The sequence below is a fragment of the Anastrepha obliqua genome, chromosome 5 (genome assembly GCF_027943255.1).
Source record: "Anastrepha obliqua isolate idAnaObli1 chromosome 5, idAnaObli1_1.0, whole genome shotgun sequence".
Lineage (NCBI taxonomy): Eukaryota > Metazoa > Arthropoda > Insecta > Diptera > Tephritidae > Anastrepha > Anastrepha obliqua.
The window spans coordinates 28,588,413-28,601,350 of NC_072896.1; the positions used below are offsets into that span (position 1 = coordinate 28,588,413).

General features: G+C 37.2%; 1 protein-coding gene across 2 annotated transcripts in view; it reads right to left on the minus strand.

Moving 5' to 3' along the window:
* LOC129246943 (tyrosine-protein phosphatase Lar) overlaps positions 1 to 12,938 on the minus strand; it is a 263,927-nt gene that overhangs the window by 177,501 nt on the left and 73,488 nt on the right. The gene's annotated exons all lie outside the window — the stretch shown is intronic.

Below are 12,938 nucleotides of genomic sequence, written 5' to 3' on the forward strand. Positions count from 1 at the left end.
TATGTTGAAGAAACGGGCTTTGATGCGGATTGTTGCGAGACGCTCGTCCACCGGAGTGAACGACAGTACTTGGCGACGAAGTCTCTCTCCCACAACAAATCCGACACCGAATTTGCGCTCCTTTACATGGCAGCTGTAGTAGACGTCGCAAGGTCCCATGGTTTTCTTTCCTTGCCCCGTCCATCGCATCTCTTGGATGGCAGTGATGTCAGCCTTTACTCTCACGAGGACATCAACCAGCCGGGCAGAGGCACCTTCCCCATTAAGGGACCGGACATTCCAGGTGCATGCCCTCAAATCATAATCCTTAGTTCGTTTGCAGGGGTCGTCATCAGTATAGGGAGGTCTCATCCGAGGCTTTTTAAAACTTTTCATTGGGGGCGATTTTTAAGTGGCGGGTCCCAAACCCAACGCACAACCAGCTATCCTGGAATGTTTCGCCTTCTCACGTTAGCTCACTCCCGAACGGATGCTCGGAAGCTACCCAGAGGATACGTGGGCTAATCCCGGCCGTTGTGAGCTGCTTGAACCATATGCAGAAGAATCGTCCTGGCCATTCCCAAGTGAATGGCGATCAGTAACTTTCCCCACTTGCGTGGACTTCTACACATGGAACCATCCTCCCAAACCGCTGTGTCACCGCAATGAAAAACCGCAGAAAAAATTAGTTTTTGGCAGGAGAGAAAGGTTTGACAAAAACAAAAAGGAAAACAAAAATCCGCAGAGCAGCCACCACGGCACGAAAAGCCAAAAGATGACCACCAACAAAAAATAACCCAAAAAAATTATAACGAAATGAAGAAACAAAGGCGTGAGTGGGGGCGAATGTTAAAAAATTGCAGTTTCACTGCCAATAAAATGTTACAACGGTAATCCCAGTGGTGGACTAGTGGGCAAAGTTGGCGTAAATTCGCTCTATGTAGTGGTAAGAGTAGAGTAATGCGCGTACGTGATGCTGTGCTGCACAGTTGCTAACTGCAGGCGCATGGGAGCAAGCGTGGATGGTGGACGTAGGTATTGTTTATGACTCTGCACATAGAGCAGACGAGGGACATTAGAAGCTGTGTGTGCGGGAAACATATTGGCAGCGCAGAGCAGGCTACTCGCTCTTAGTTGCGCGCGTCAGCATTTGCCAACATTGGCTGGAAGGAAAATGGTATTAAACCACACAAAAAAAAAATGAGATGAATATAATTGGAAGCTACGAAATTTGCTAGTATTGAGTATCGGGTGGCATGCAAAAAGATAAGCGTTGATACAAGACCGCAAAAGCAGTAAGAGTCATAAAGCTCAACACACTTGCCGAACAAGCTGGCAAGCCAAGCACAAATATATGTATGTGTATGTATGTATGCATACTCACAAAAACAACATAGTTTTATGTTATAAAGCTGGCGTAAGGAAGGGGTGCAAAAGCTAAGCAAAATAGTGAAAGCAATAAAAAAAAACTAAATAGAGAAGATATTGTAAGCAAATTTATAGATTATAGCGACAAGAAAATGAACAAAATGAAAATCAAAATGCAACAACCAAAGCAGCTGAACAAAGTTGGATGGAAATTCAATGAAAGCTTTAAGCATAAATACATGAATGCAGAGGAGAAGCTTGTAAGCCTACATATGAACTGGATGCGAGATGAAGTGCGAGGCAACGAAATGGGCAAAATGGCTGGGATATGCTTAAGGAATGTACAGTGGTGGTCGAAATTATAGCAGCGCGAGCATTTGAATTTAGTTTTTTTTTATTTTTTTTATTTAACATTTTTTTATTTGTAATATAATTAAACGACACATGTGACAGTTTTGATATTTATTTTTTTTTTATTTAACTTTTTTTATTTTTACTTTTTTATTGTTCATTATTATTATTTTTACTTATTTATTTATTTTTTTAATATAGTTTATACCACAAAAAAAAAGCCATACACAATGGCGAGCATAAATGAGTGCATGATGATTTTTTTGTTATCTGTTTATTTTTTTTAATATTGGCCATTTGCTATGCTCTTTTTAAATTAAATATTATTCACTAAAATAGTATAAATCAAACTTTCATTTAGAAAAATTCAAATAAATTTCGTCAAAATTTTGAACTTTTGTATCTAAATTTTGAGAAAGGAAAGTAATGTCAGTTATATAGTTTGGTATAATAAAATGCAAGTTTTAAGCAGCATTTTTGATCTTTAGATTTTAAACAAATTTTTTTGAGTAACTGATCTAGGGTTCTTTTTTATTATAAAATAAAAAATTTATAAAACTGGAGTTGATTCTTAAATTTGTTTTTAACGAATGCCCACCTTTACTTTCCCAGAAATTATTTTTTGTATAGAATAAAACGCAAAAATCCAAGCGATTTTTAGTCGCTAATCTAATTTTCTAAAATTCAGATTAAAATTTTCAAAAATTAGATAGAAATTGGTTCGAGTTTTCTAAGTCTCGTATAAAACTTGAAAGTTTGATTTGTACCGCTTTGGTTGTACAAGAAATTTTATGAATGAAATATTACCAAAACAAAAAAAGAAGGAAAAATTAAAATTTAGGTACCACAAAAAAAAACAAAAAAAAAATATAATTTTTGCTCGCCACAGAAACTCAAAATTTCGGACTTTGTGAAAATTTAAATTTTTTGCGGTAAAATAACAGACTTGGCTAAAGTCTTAAATTTTGTCTTCAGTCCAATTTAAGTAAATTTGTTCGAGTAACGTTTACATTATTATTTGAGTAAAGAATTAAAGTAAAAGAAACTGAAGAAATAAAGTAAAACAGACTGGAAATAAAGAAAACTTTAAAAGCAGTTTTTTAACTACAATTTACAGCCATGGACAGATAAATAGCACAAATGTGAACATAATATGTTAAGTTAAGTTAAGTTTTTAGTAGGAACTCTGCTCTGATCAAATAAATTTGTTTGTTTACATTTATTACCGTTATTAAGCCTACATTAATGCGAGGAATTTACCGTTTTTTTCGGTGGAATTTTTTGCGTTCTATTTTATTTATGCTTATTGCTGTTTTGAAGTGGAGACAAAAATAGCACATTTTAACTTGCGCAGCGGAGAGTTAAACCTTTAATATTATTTCAGCGATTTTTAGTATAATTTTTTGTTTCTTAAAAAAATTTTAAAGTAATTACTAAAAATGGAGCGTGGAAAACATTGCATGCCGGAGAAAAGCTCTTATATACCGTATGAGTCAAAACGGAAAAAGCCAAGCAGAAATAGCTGAAATGATGATGTGCTCTTGGAAAATGGTTTATAATGCTCTTAATTTAGTTAAGAAAGATTCATCCTATCTAAGAAAATAAACGGAAAGAAAACCAAAGCCGCGAAAAACTTAGGCTAATGTGGATAGAGCAATAATACCCAAGAGCAAAGCAGATCCTCTTAAGCCAGCACGGCATATAATGCTTGAAATAAACCAAGAATCTAGTCTACAGGTGTTCGGAAAGCTTGTAGGAAGGCAACTTAACGGAGCTCAGCTGTTTGGCCGCATAAGCGGAACCACTCCTCTTAAAAAAGGCATATCGAACACCGACTTGCCTTTGCAAAAGCCCACAAAGACAAATCTATTCAGTTTTAGAAAAACGTGCTTTGGACCGACGAAACCAAAATAAATAGGATGGGACCAGATGGGAAAACTATTGCACGTCGTTAAGCGCTAAATCCTACGTGCACAAAAAAGCATCAAGGTTTGGGGAGCTTTTTCCTGGCATGGTATTGGGCCGATTGTTCGCGTGGCTGGTAAAATGGATATATCTCAGTATCTGGATGTACTCCAGAATAAAATGGAGCCATTTGTTTTGAGTTTATGCGATTAAATTGGACATTTATGCAGGACAATGATCCAAAGCATACTGCAAAGACAGTGAAGAAAAGGCTCAGGAGAGAAAAAATTAATGTATTGGATTGGCCGGCGCAGAGCCCTGATCTCTCTACAACAGAAAATTTGTAGAATGACGTTAAGTTCAAAATCGCTGACAAAAATTTTAAAAATTTTGATGATTTGTAGGCCGCAGTTGAGGAGGCTTGGTACTCGATTCCAAAGGAAAGATGCCACAAGCTTGTAGAAAGCATGGATCGACGAAAAGTTGTTGAAAAAGTAATCAAAAACAGTGGAAACGGTACAAAATACTAATCTGGTAAAATTATATTATTACTTAACTATCTGATTTGTTTACTATTTTTGCTTTTATTTGGAATTTTTTAAAATGTGATATTTATGTGTCCAGGAGGTTTCGTGGTTACGTTCTCGTAAATTAAATCAGAACTGAAATTCTTTTTGACCATTTTTTTGTTTTAAAGTGGAAGTAAATAAGTTTTTTATTTTTTATGTTGCTTTTTTCGCAATAAAAAATAGTATTTAAAAACATATTCAACTCTTTGCTTTCAAAGTCTAAATGTGCTATTAATATGACCATGGCTCTAGGTCAAAAAATAACTTTTTGACCGAAATTTTTTATAATAAAAGGCATATCCGGTCGGTTCCTTGAAGAAAATGCATAACATAAAAAAAAAATTATCAAAAATCAACGCAGATTTTCAGCCACTTCAAGCTTGCACTTTATTATAACAGAATTTAAGTTGGTACTCAGAATTAAAAGAAAAAAATATTAAAAAAAAATAATTTTTTTCTAAAAAAATTGAAATTTTCATGAACATTAAATTTTTTTAAATTCTGTACAAAGCTGAATTTTAAAAAATTATTATAAATTTTTTCTAAAACAATTGAAATTTTCATGAACATTCATTTGTAAATTTTTTTTAAATTCTGTAGAAAGCTTGAATTTAAGTGGCCACAAAGTCGCATACTCAGATTTTCCAAAAAAAAAAATAATTTTTTTCACAAAATTGTAATTTTGTGAACATTTTTTTTAAGATTTCTAAGTTTGCACAAAGCTGGCAAAAGACCCACAAAACACAAAAAAAAAAAAACAAAAAAAAATAACAAAATTTGATGAACATTTTTGTAATATTTTTTATTTCGTACGGAACTGAAAAATTTGATTCATATGGTTTTTGTTGTAGTAGGAACTACATGTTTAGCTGGAATTTCAGAGACTACAAAATCGCATACTTGGAATTTTTCTAACAAAAAAAAAAATAATAATAAAATAAAATAAAAAATAATAAAAAATAGTACTTTTGTAAAACAATTTTTTTTTGAAATTTTGTACAAAGGTAGAAAATTTGAGTTAAATAATTAGTTTTTGTTGTGGTAGTTACTACATTTTTATAAAAGAAAGAAAAGTAAAAAAAAACAACAACGAATAGTCAATAATTTGCAAACTGCCATGCTGCTATGCTGCCATTATTTTGAATGCTACTGTACACATAAACATACATTTGAAGGAGGCTGGAAAATGAAGAAAACAGTGAGTTTAAAAAATGAAGGGAGTGAGATTGAACACTGAGCGTGTATAGGTATGAACGTTCGGGCGGTGGGCATCGATTGGAAATGCAGGTCTCACTTGCCGCTCCTGCTGCTGGTCCTTTTTGGCAGTGAATTTGGTACGTACAAGCAAAAGCAGCAAGCAAGAAATGAAAGGATATCTAGTTACATATTGTAAATACGCACACATACAAGTACACTCACATACATACACAAACATAGTATGCAAGTTTCTGGCAGCGATATTGGCAATGGCGAGCGATAAGGATAATTGTGGCAATAAAATTGTGAACTTCACGTCGGCTGGCGATCGTTTCCATATATAAAATCACGCATGTAAGTGTATTAGTGTTATATGTGTATTCGTGAATGTAGTTATGCTTGTGTGTGTTTTTTATTTGATGTGCGCGTTTTACACACACATACATATATGCGGTGCTTTTCAGGCATATGCCGCCCACTGCACTTTAGCGCAAGTCTGCCAAGTGTATGTGTGTCTGTGTGTGCATTAGCGTGATTGTGTGTGCATGTTCGAGTGGTAATGCTTTTGCTTGTACTTGCATAACTACCCGGCTGCTGTTGCTTCAGCTGCTCAACTCTCACAATCTGCTTTGATTGCTGCTTTGGTCGTTGCTGTGTTCTGTTTTGTTTCTGCGCTTACGCACATAAATGTTCTAAGTTACACAAGTTTATGCGCGCACACACTTCCTATACCAGTATAGGTGCATATGATTCACATGCATGTATAGGTGTATGAATTTACATTTATAAATGCATGCCTTTAATACGCATAACAATGTAAAGTTTATACTTTGTCTACAAAAGTGCCAGCCGCCGATTGGAATTAGTGCCAATCGCATGTTTTACAGTGGGCGAAGGATATACGCACACACACATATATGTATGTATATTAGCTGTAAAGTAAATATGGACGTTAAAAAATATGTTGGATAAGTTGAAATTTGCCTTTTGCATTTAAAGTTTTCGCTGTTACTAATAAAAATCGGTAAAATGGAATAAATTTACGAAAATATGTATCAAAACTTCATATTTTCCATGTAAGAGTGCTCTTTACTATATAGTAAGTGCGAGTATAGATCAATTTTAAATGTGATTGAGATCGATTCAGGCATCAAAAACCATCTATGGTTTGATTATCGAATATTTCTGAAAGTTTTATTAACCGTGTGCACTTTTTTCATCAGCAATTTGCTTCATCACTATTCCTCCAGTTGTGTATCGTTTCGGGTATTTAGGTACTCATTCGCCAATTTTGTGTTTTTTCAAAAATTATTTATTTGTTCATTAATATCTATTTTATCCCCTTCAAAGTAATCCCCATGAGATATTATGCACTTGTGCCAACGTTTTTTCCAATCTTCGAAGCACTTCAAAAAATCATTTCGCCGTCTTTATCGCGTCAATCGTAGCATTGCGTCGTCCTTTCATGGGCCTCTTCAGTTTCGGGAACAAGAAAAAGTCACAGGGGACCAAATCTGGGGAATACGGTGGCTGTGGCATCGTTAGTGTGTTGTTTTTGGCCAAAAAGTCGGGCACAAGCAACGATGTGTGAGCAGGAGCGTTATCGTGGTGCAAGAGCCAATTTTTGTTCTTCCACAAATCCGGGCGTTTCTGGCGGACTGCTTAGCGCAAATTGCGCATAGGTTTGGCAGCCGCATCGCACATAGAGACAACGATGCCACTTAGACCACGGAATGGGTCCGTTGTGAGCAAATTGCGCATAACTTGCAGGTAATATTCCTTATTGACCGTTTTACCCTGTGGCAAGAACTCATAATGCACAACGCCCCTGCAATTGAAGAAAATGGTAGGCAAAACTTTTACATTCGACCGAACTTGGCGCGCTTTTTTCGGTTTTCGGTCTTGGTTCGTGCGGCAGCTTCCATTGAGATGATTGAGCTTTGGTTTCCACGTCATTACCATAAACCCATGATTCGTCACTAGTTATGACCCTCTGGAGCAAATTTGGGTCGTCACGAACAGAGTCCAACATCGCATTAGCAATGTTCGTGCGATGCTGCTTTTGGTGTAAATTGAGCAGTTTTGGTACGAATTTAGCGGCGACCCGTTTCATGCCCAAATCATAGAAAAACATCGAATGGCACGAGCCAATCGACATGTCTAGGTCCCCAGCAACTTCTCGAACGGTTATTCGGCGATTGGCCAATATCATTTTCTTCACTTCATCAATTTTTGCGTCTGCTGTTCAAGGGCGTGCGGCACGCTTTTCGTCGTTTACATCTTCTCGACCTTGTGAGAACACTTTGTACCACCGATAAACGTTGCTTTGGTCCAAAGTAGTTGGTGTTTCCGTGTGATACAGTCAACATTCGCAATGCATCCGTGCACTTAATTTCGTTTTTCACACAAAAATTTGATACCGGTCCACCTTTTTGAATAGGTAAAAATCGAAGAGGAGCCGAAACACCTGCAAGCAAAGCAGATGTCAACAATTAACTGAACATTCAAAATGGCCGAACTCGTCGGCATGAATTCCAAAATATCGCCACAAAAAAATCGAATATACGTAACTGGCAAAAATTCAAAATTCGCGATACTTTTTGAACACACCTCGTAGAAATTTGTTCTCGGTAGTTGGTGGAGCTATAGCGGCAGCTATTTTTCGTTCGCAGCGTAATTGAACGAACACGAACTACAGAATATTTGCTTGCCTCACCTCGTGCATCTAACATTTGCGCTGAAAAGTTCTGGGCCTAACACATAGATGACACTAGTTTTATTACGTTCATCTCTTTCTTATTTAGTACTAACCTTAAAAAGAGAGCTATGAAAATTTCTTGATATTCTACTCATTAGTTTGTGAGTTATTGTGGTAAGAGTGTCGCTACTTTTGTTATTTTCATGACTTGGACTCATTTTCAAACAATGGATCAAAAAGAATTGCGTGTTTTAATTTTACACTACTTCTTGTTGGGAAAAAATACCATTTAACCGAAGCAATGGTTCGAAAAGTGTTATGGAGACTCTGCTCCGTCAGAAACAACAATAAAACGATCGTTTGCTGACTTCAAACGTGGTCGTCGAGACACCGATGATGCACAACGCAGTGGACGTCCAAATGACGCGGTAACACCAGAAAACACCAACAAAACTCACAAAATCGTTTTGAATGATCGTAAGGTGAAGTTGCATGAGTCAGCTGATTTCGTGAAGATATCAAAAGAATCTGTCGACTTTATATTGCATGAGCATTTGACTATGAGAAAGCTCTTTTCTAAGTGGGTGCCGCGTTTTCTCACTGTTTTTTGTCATCAAGACAATGCACCGTGTCACAAGTTAATCAAAACAATGGCAAAACTACATCAATTGAACTTCGAATTGATTCCACATTAACCGTATTCCTAAAAAAATGTTCGCCGGTAGACCTAAAAAATCCTCGCCGGAAAGAAATTTCGCTCGAATGAAGCGGTTATTGCTGAAACTGAGACATATTTTGAGGCAAAAGATAAATCGTTACATACACAAAAGTGGTGTTGAAATGTTAGGACGGCGTTGGAATGGATGCGTGGAAATTACTTCGATGAATAAAGCTAATTTTGAACACAAAAAAAAACAAAAAAACTTGTTTTCTTTGTTAGGTCCGGAACTTTTCAGTCAATGTGTTAAATATAGAATTTTTCTCACATTTTTGACGGCATCATCTTTATCATCATCATAGCAATTACAGCTCGAGGTGAGCCAGTGCCACCTTCGTGATAGCGCTCCATACGACTCGGTTCATTGCATTGCTTCTACTCGCATATTTATAAGATGAGATAAGATAGTTGAAGGTAAGATAGTTGAAGGTATTTTTCGAAATTCTGCTGTCGTCCGCCCTGAGTGGGTGTCCAAACCATTTCAGCCGCAGAGGTTTAGCGAAACGTACAATATTTTGGCCTGATATCAGCTGTTCTCTCTCTCATCATTGTATCTGATTCTGTAAAATCCATCAGCCTCACTTACTGGTCAAAATATCCTTCTTAGGATTTTATACTCAAAGCGAAGGTAGTTTTTTATCTTAAATACTTCGCAGCCAAAGGTCACTATTGCTCTTATTAGCGTCCTGCAGATTTGTAGCTTACACCACCTCGATAGTGATTTATTTTTGAAATGAGCAGCTTAGCAGCTTAGATCATTCTGGTATTCCAAAGTTATAAAATATCAAAATTTCACAGATCCAATAAGGAGTCATTGAAGTTTGAAGAGGAGTTGACAGCGTAATATCTTCGCTCTCTTCTTCTTTTACCTTTATATATTTCGTGCCTTACTTTTTAGGTCTCAAGTAAAGGGTGGTTAAATTTCAAGGGCTGATGTTGAATGTGGACCACACCTAAACGTCAAGTCTTTTTCTGCATTTCATTTGACATTTTTCAATCTCACACTAACTCAATTTGAACCATGGAAAGATACACAGCAACGCGTTGAAGTTATTCAGGCTTATTATGAAAACGAGCGTTCAAATTTTTTCGGTCAATTTAATCGTCCAAATGTGCGTACAATCGGAAAAATTGTGTAAAAGTTTGAGCAAACCGGGTCTGTAGGAGATGTGAAAACACCAGTGCACGCTCGTACAGCTCTTACTGCAGAAAATATTGCTGCTGTTCGCGATAGTGTGGTTGAAGAGCTGTCCATCTCAACTCGTCGTCGTGCCCAACAATTGCACCTCTCACGCTCGTCGTTGATGAATATTATGCATAAAGACTTGCATTTGCACACTTACAAGGTGCAATTGACTCAAGAACTAAAGCCTCTTGACCATTTCAAGCGTCGTCAATGGTCAGAATGGTGGCAGGAAATGGCAACAGTCAATGACCAATTTTCGAAGAAAATCATCTTCAGTGATGAAGCCCCTTTTTCACCTCAGTGGATTCGTCAATAAGCAGAATTGACGCATTTGGGCGAATGATAATCTAAGAGTGATTGCCGGAAAACCAACGCACCCACAAAGAGTGACTGTTTGGTGCGGTTTATGGGCCGGCGGCATCATTGGGCCGTATTTTTCCAAAATGAGGCCGGTCAGGCAGTTACTGTGAATAGAGTTCGCTATCGTGAGATGATAATGAACTTTTTATGGCCCGAATTGGAAGATATGGATGTGGACGATATGTGGTTTCAACAGGACGGTGCCACTTGTCACACAACTAACGAAACAATGGCTCTTTTGCGCGAAAAATTTGATGGCCGAATAATCCCACGTCGCGGCGATGTCAATTGGCCGCCAAAACCATGTGATTTGACACCGTTGGACTTCTTTCTTTGGGGTTACTTGAAAGAAAAGGTGTACGTCGATAAGCCAGCAACAATTCAAGAGTTAAAGGATGAGATAATTCGGACATTAACGGCATAGAATCTCAATTATGTCTCAGCGTCATCGAAAATTTGGACCATCGGATGGAGGTGTGCCACCGATGGCCATTTGGCCGATATTTTGTTCCATACGTAATTGAGTCATACCAATATTATTATAGTAAAGACAAATGACAATAATTTCCTAAAAAAATTGTATTTTATTCAAAATCAACACCGGTCCTTGAAACTTAACCACCCTTTACAATGGGCAATCATACCTGAGTGCTTCGGTCTGCATTAAAGAGCTATCGATCTTACCAATTGGATCAAATACAGCCAATTCATTATCCAATTTGGCATCCAATTTAGAAGAGAAGCTTTTCGAATTCCCCAAAAGCCGAAATTTGGAGCGTTTTATTATTTGGCAGGTTCCACTCATTGCAAGAATTTTTATTTTGAAAAAAAAAAAAAAAAAAAGTTCCGATGGAATGAAGGGGTGAATGCTGCCGCCGAATAGATTTCTGCGTGATTACCCTTCTCTAGTGCCCAGGTCCGAAACCTCGTGTCAAACGATAGAAAGTTTATAGTTAGTACAATAGTTTTTTCTAATAGCGTTTGCCCCTCCGCAGGCAAAGGTAAATCGCCGAGTGCATTTTCGCCATGAAAAAGCGCCTCATAAAAAACTTTCTGTAATGCGGAGGCAGCATAAAGTTGTAGGTGCTCCATTTGTGATAAAACATAAAGACGTGCACCTAAAATTTGAGTAAGAGCTCGGCCAAACAATCAACAAAGAATGTAATTCAATGGAGTCTCTACCTTTTTCCTTGTTTGCTTCACAGTGCTGCCATCGGCGGCATATAATTCAGCGCTTGTACTGGCTTCCTCAAATGTACGCATCGAAATACTTTAGCTGTTACACATTTTTTAAACAGCCACTTTTATGTATGTACGTGGGTGTATATGTATACTGAATGTCTCTCAAACGCACACATACATACATATATATGCTATGCGTTTGCTTTTTTTTAATTTGCTTGCGCAGTTTTTGTCCGCCAATGATTTTCAGCTGTTGCTTTTTGCAGTTTCACAATGACATGCCCTAATAAAACAGCATACTTTGGAGAGTAGGGGGTGAAAATTTGTTTAACGTCATGAACGCAGCTGCAAGCGCTGGACGCGCGCTGACAGCGTTGCGGCATCTAAAAGTGCGCTACAAAAAATGTGAAAATCGTAGCGCTGTTTTTTTATGGCTGGTGAATTCTTATTATTTTTTACTTTTTTAATTTTATTTGCAGTCTTTTACCTCTTTGCCCGCATTCTTTTTGCATTTTAATGCTCAACTTAAAAAAAAAATAAAAAAAATAGTTGTTCAACTTTACGTTTACCTCGCCGTATGGGGCAGGTGTGGAAAACTTTCGCATATGCATACCTAAATATACTTGTATGTACATATACACACACACATACATATGTATGTATGTGCATATGCGCATATGTTTGTTTGAGCAAAAGGCGAGTGAGCATGAAAATTCACTGCACTTGCAACGCTGGCGTTTGTGTGCTTATGCAGCCATTTAGTTTTACGTTTTTCGCTCGGTGCCTACGTACATAAGTTCGTGTTTGCAGTCGTAACGCCTGCAATTCAATTGTTATTGAAATTGTTTAACGTTTATACATTTTTATCTACATTTCTTTGTTGAAATTGTGGCGCGCTATAACCTCTCTCCGATCACTTCTACTTCCAGCATGTTGCCTCTTTGCTTGCCCACCTACATTTGCTTTGGTTATCTGCCGTGAAAATTTCAACTTAAATTGCGCAATTGATATCGTTCAACGTTTCACGTTATTGCATACTTTCAGGAGTAATGTATGTAAGCACGTTCGCGCAAACACCCACACACACACACGCGTAAATGGTATATACAGTTATACAATCTTCATACGTTAACTAAATGGCATACGCTCACCCACCCACACACATATAGAGATCAGCCTTACAGTATGCTACACCGGATAGGTATTCTCAATTTATTTCAATTTCAACGCCAATTGCGTGAGGTTTGTATGAATCCGACTATTCAGCCACTACTTTAAAACTATAATAACTCCCGTTAAACTTCAGCACTTAAGACTTTAACGAGCTTTTGCCCATATCAATTTCATTCACGTTGGCACTAAACACAACCAAAAAAAAAGTAGTTAAAACTTCTTTTATTTAAATGCATGAAAATGGTTAGTATG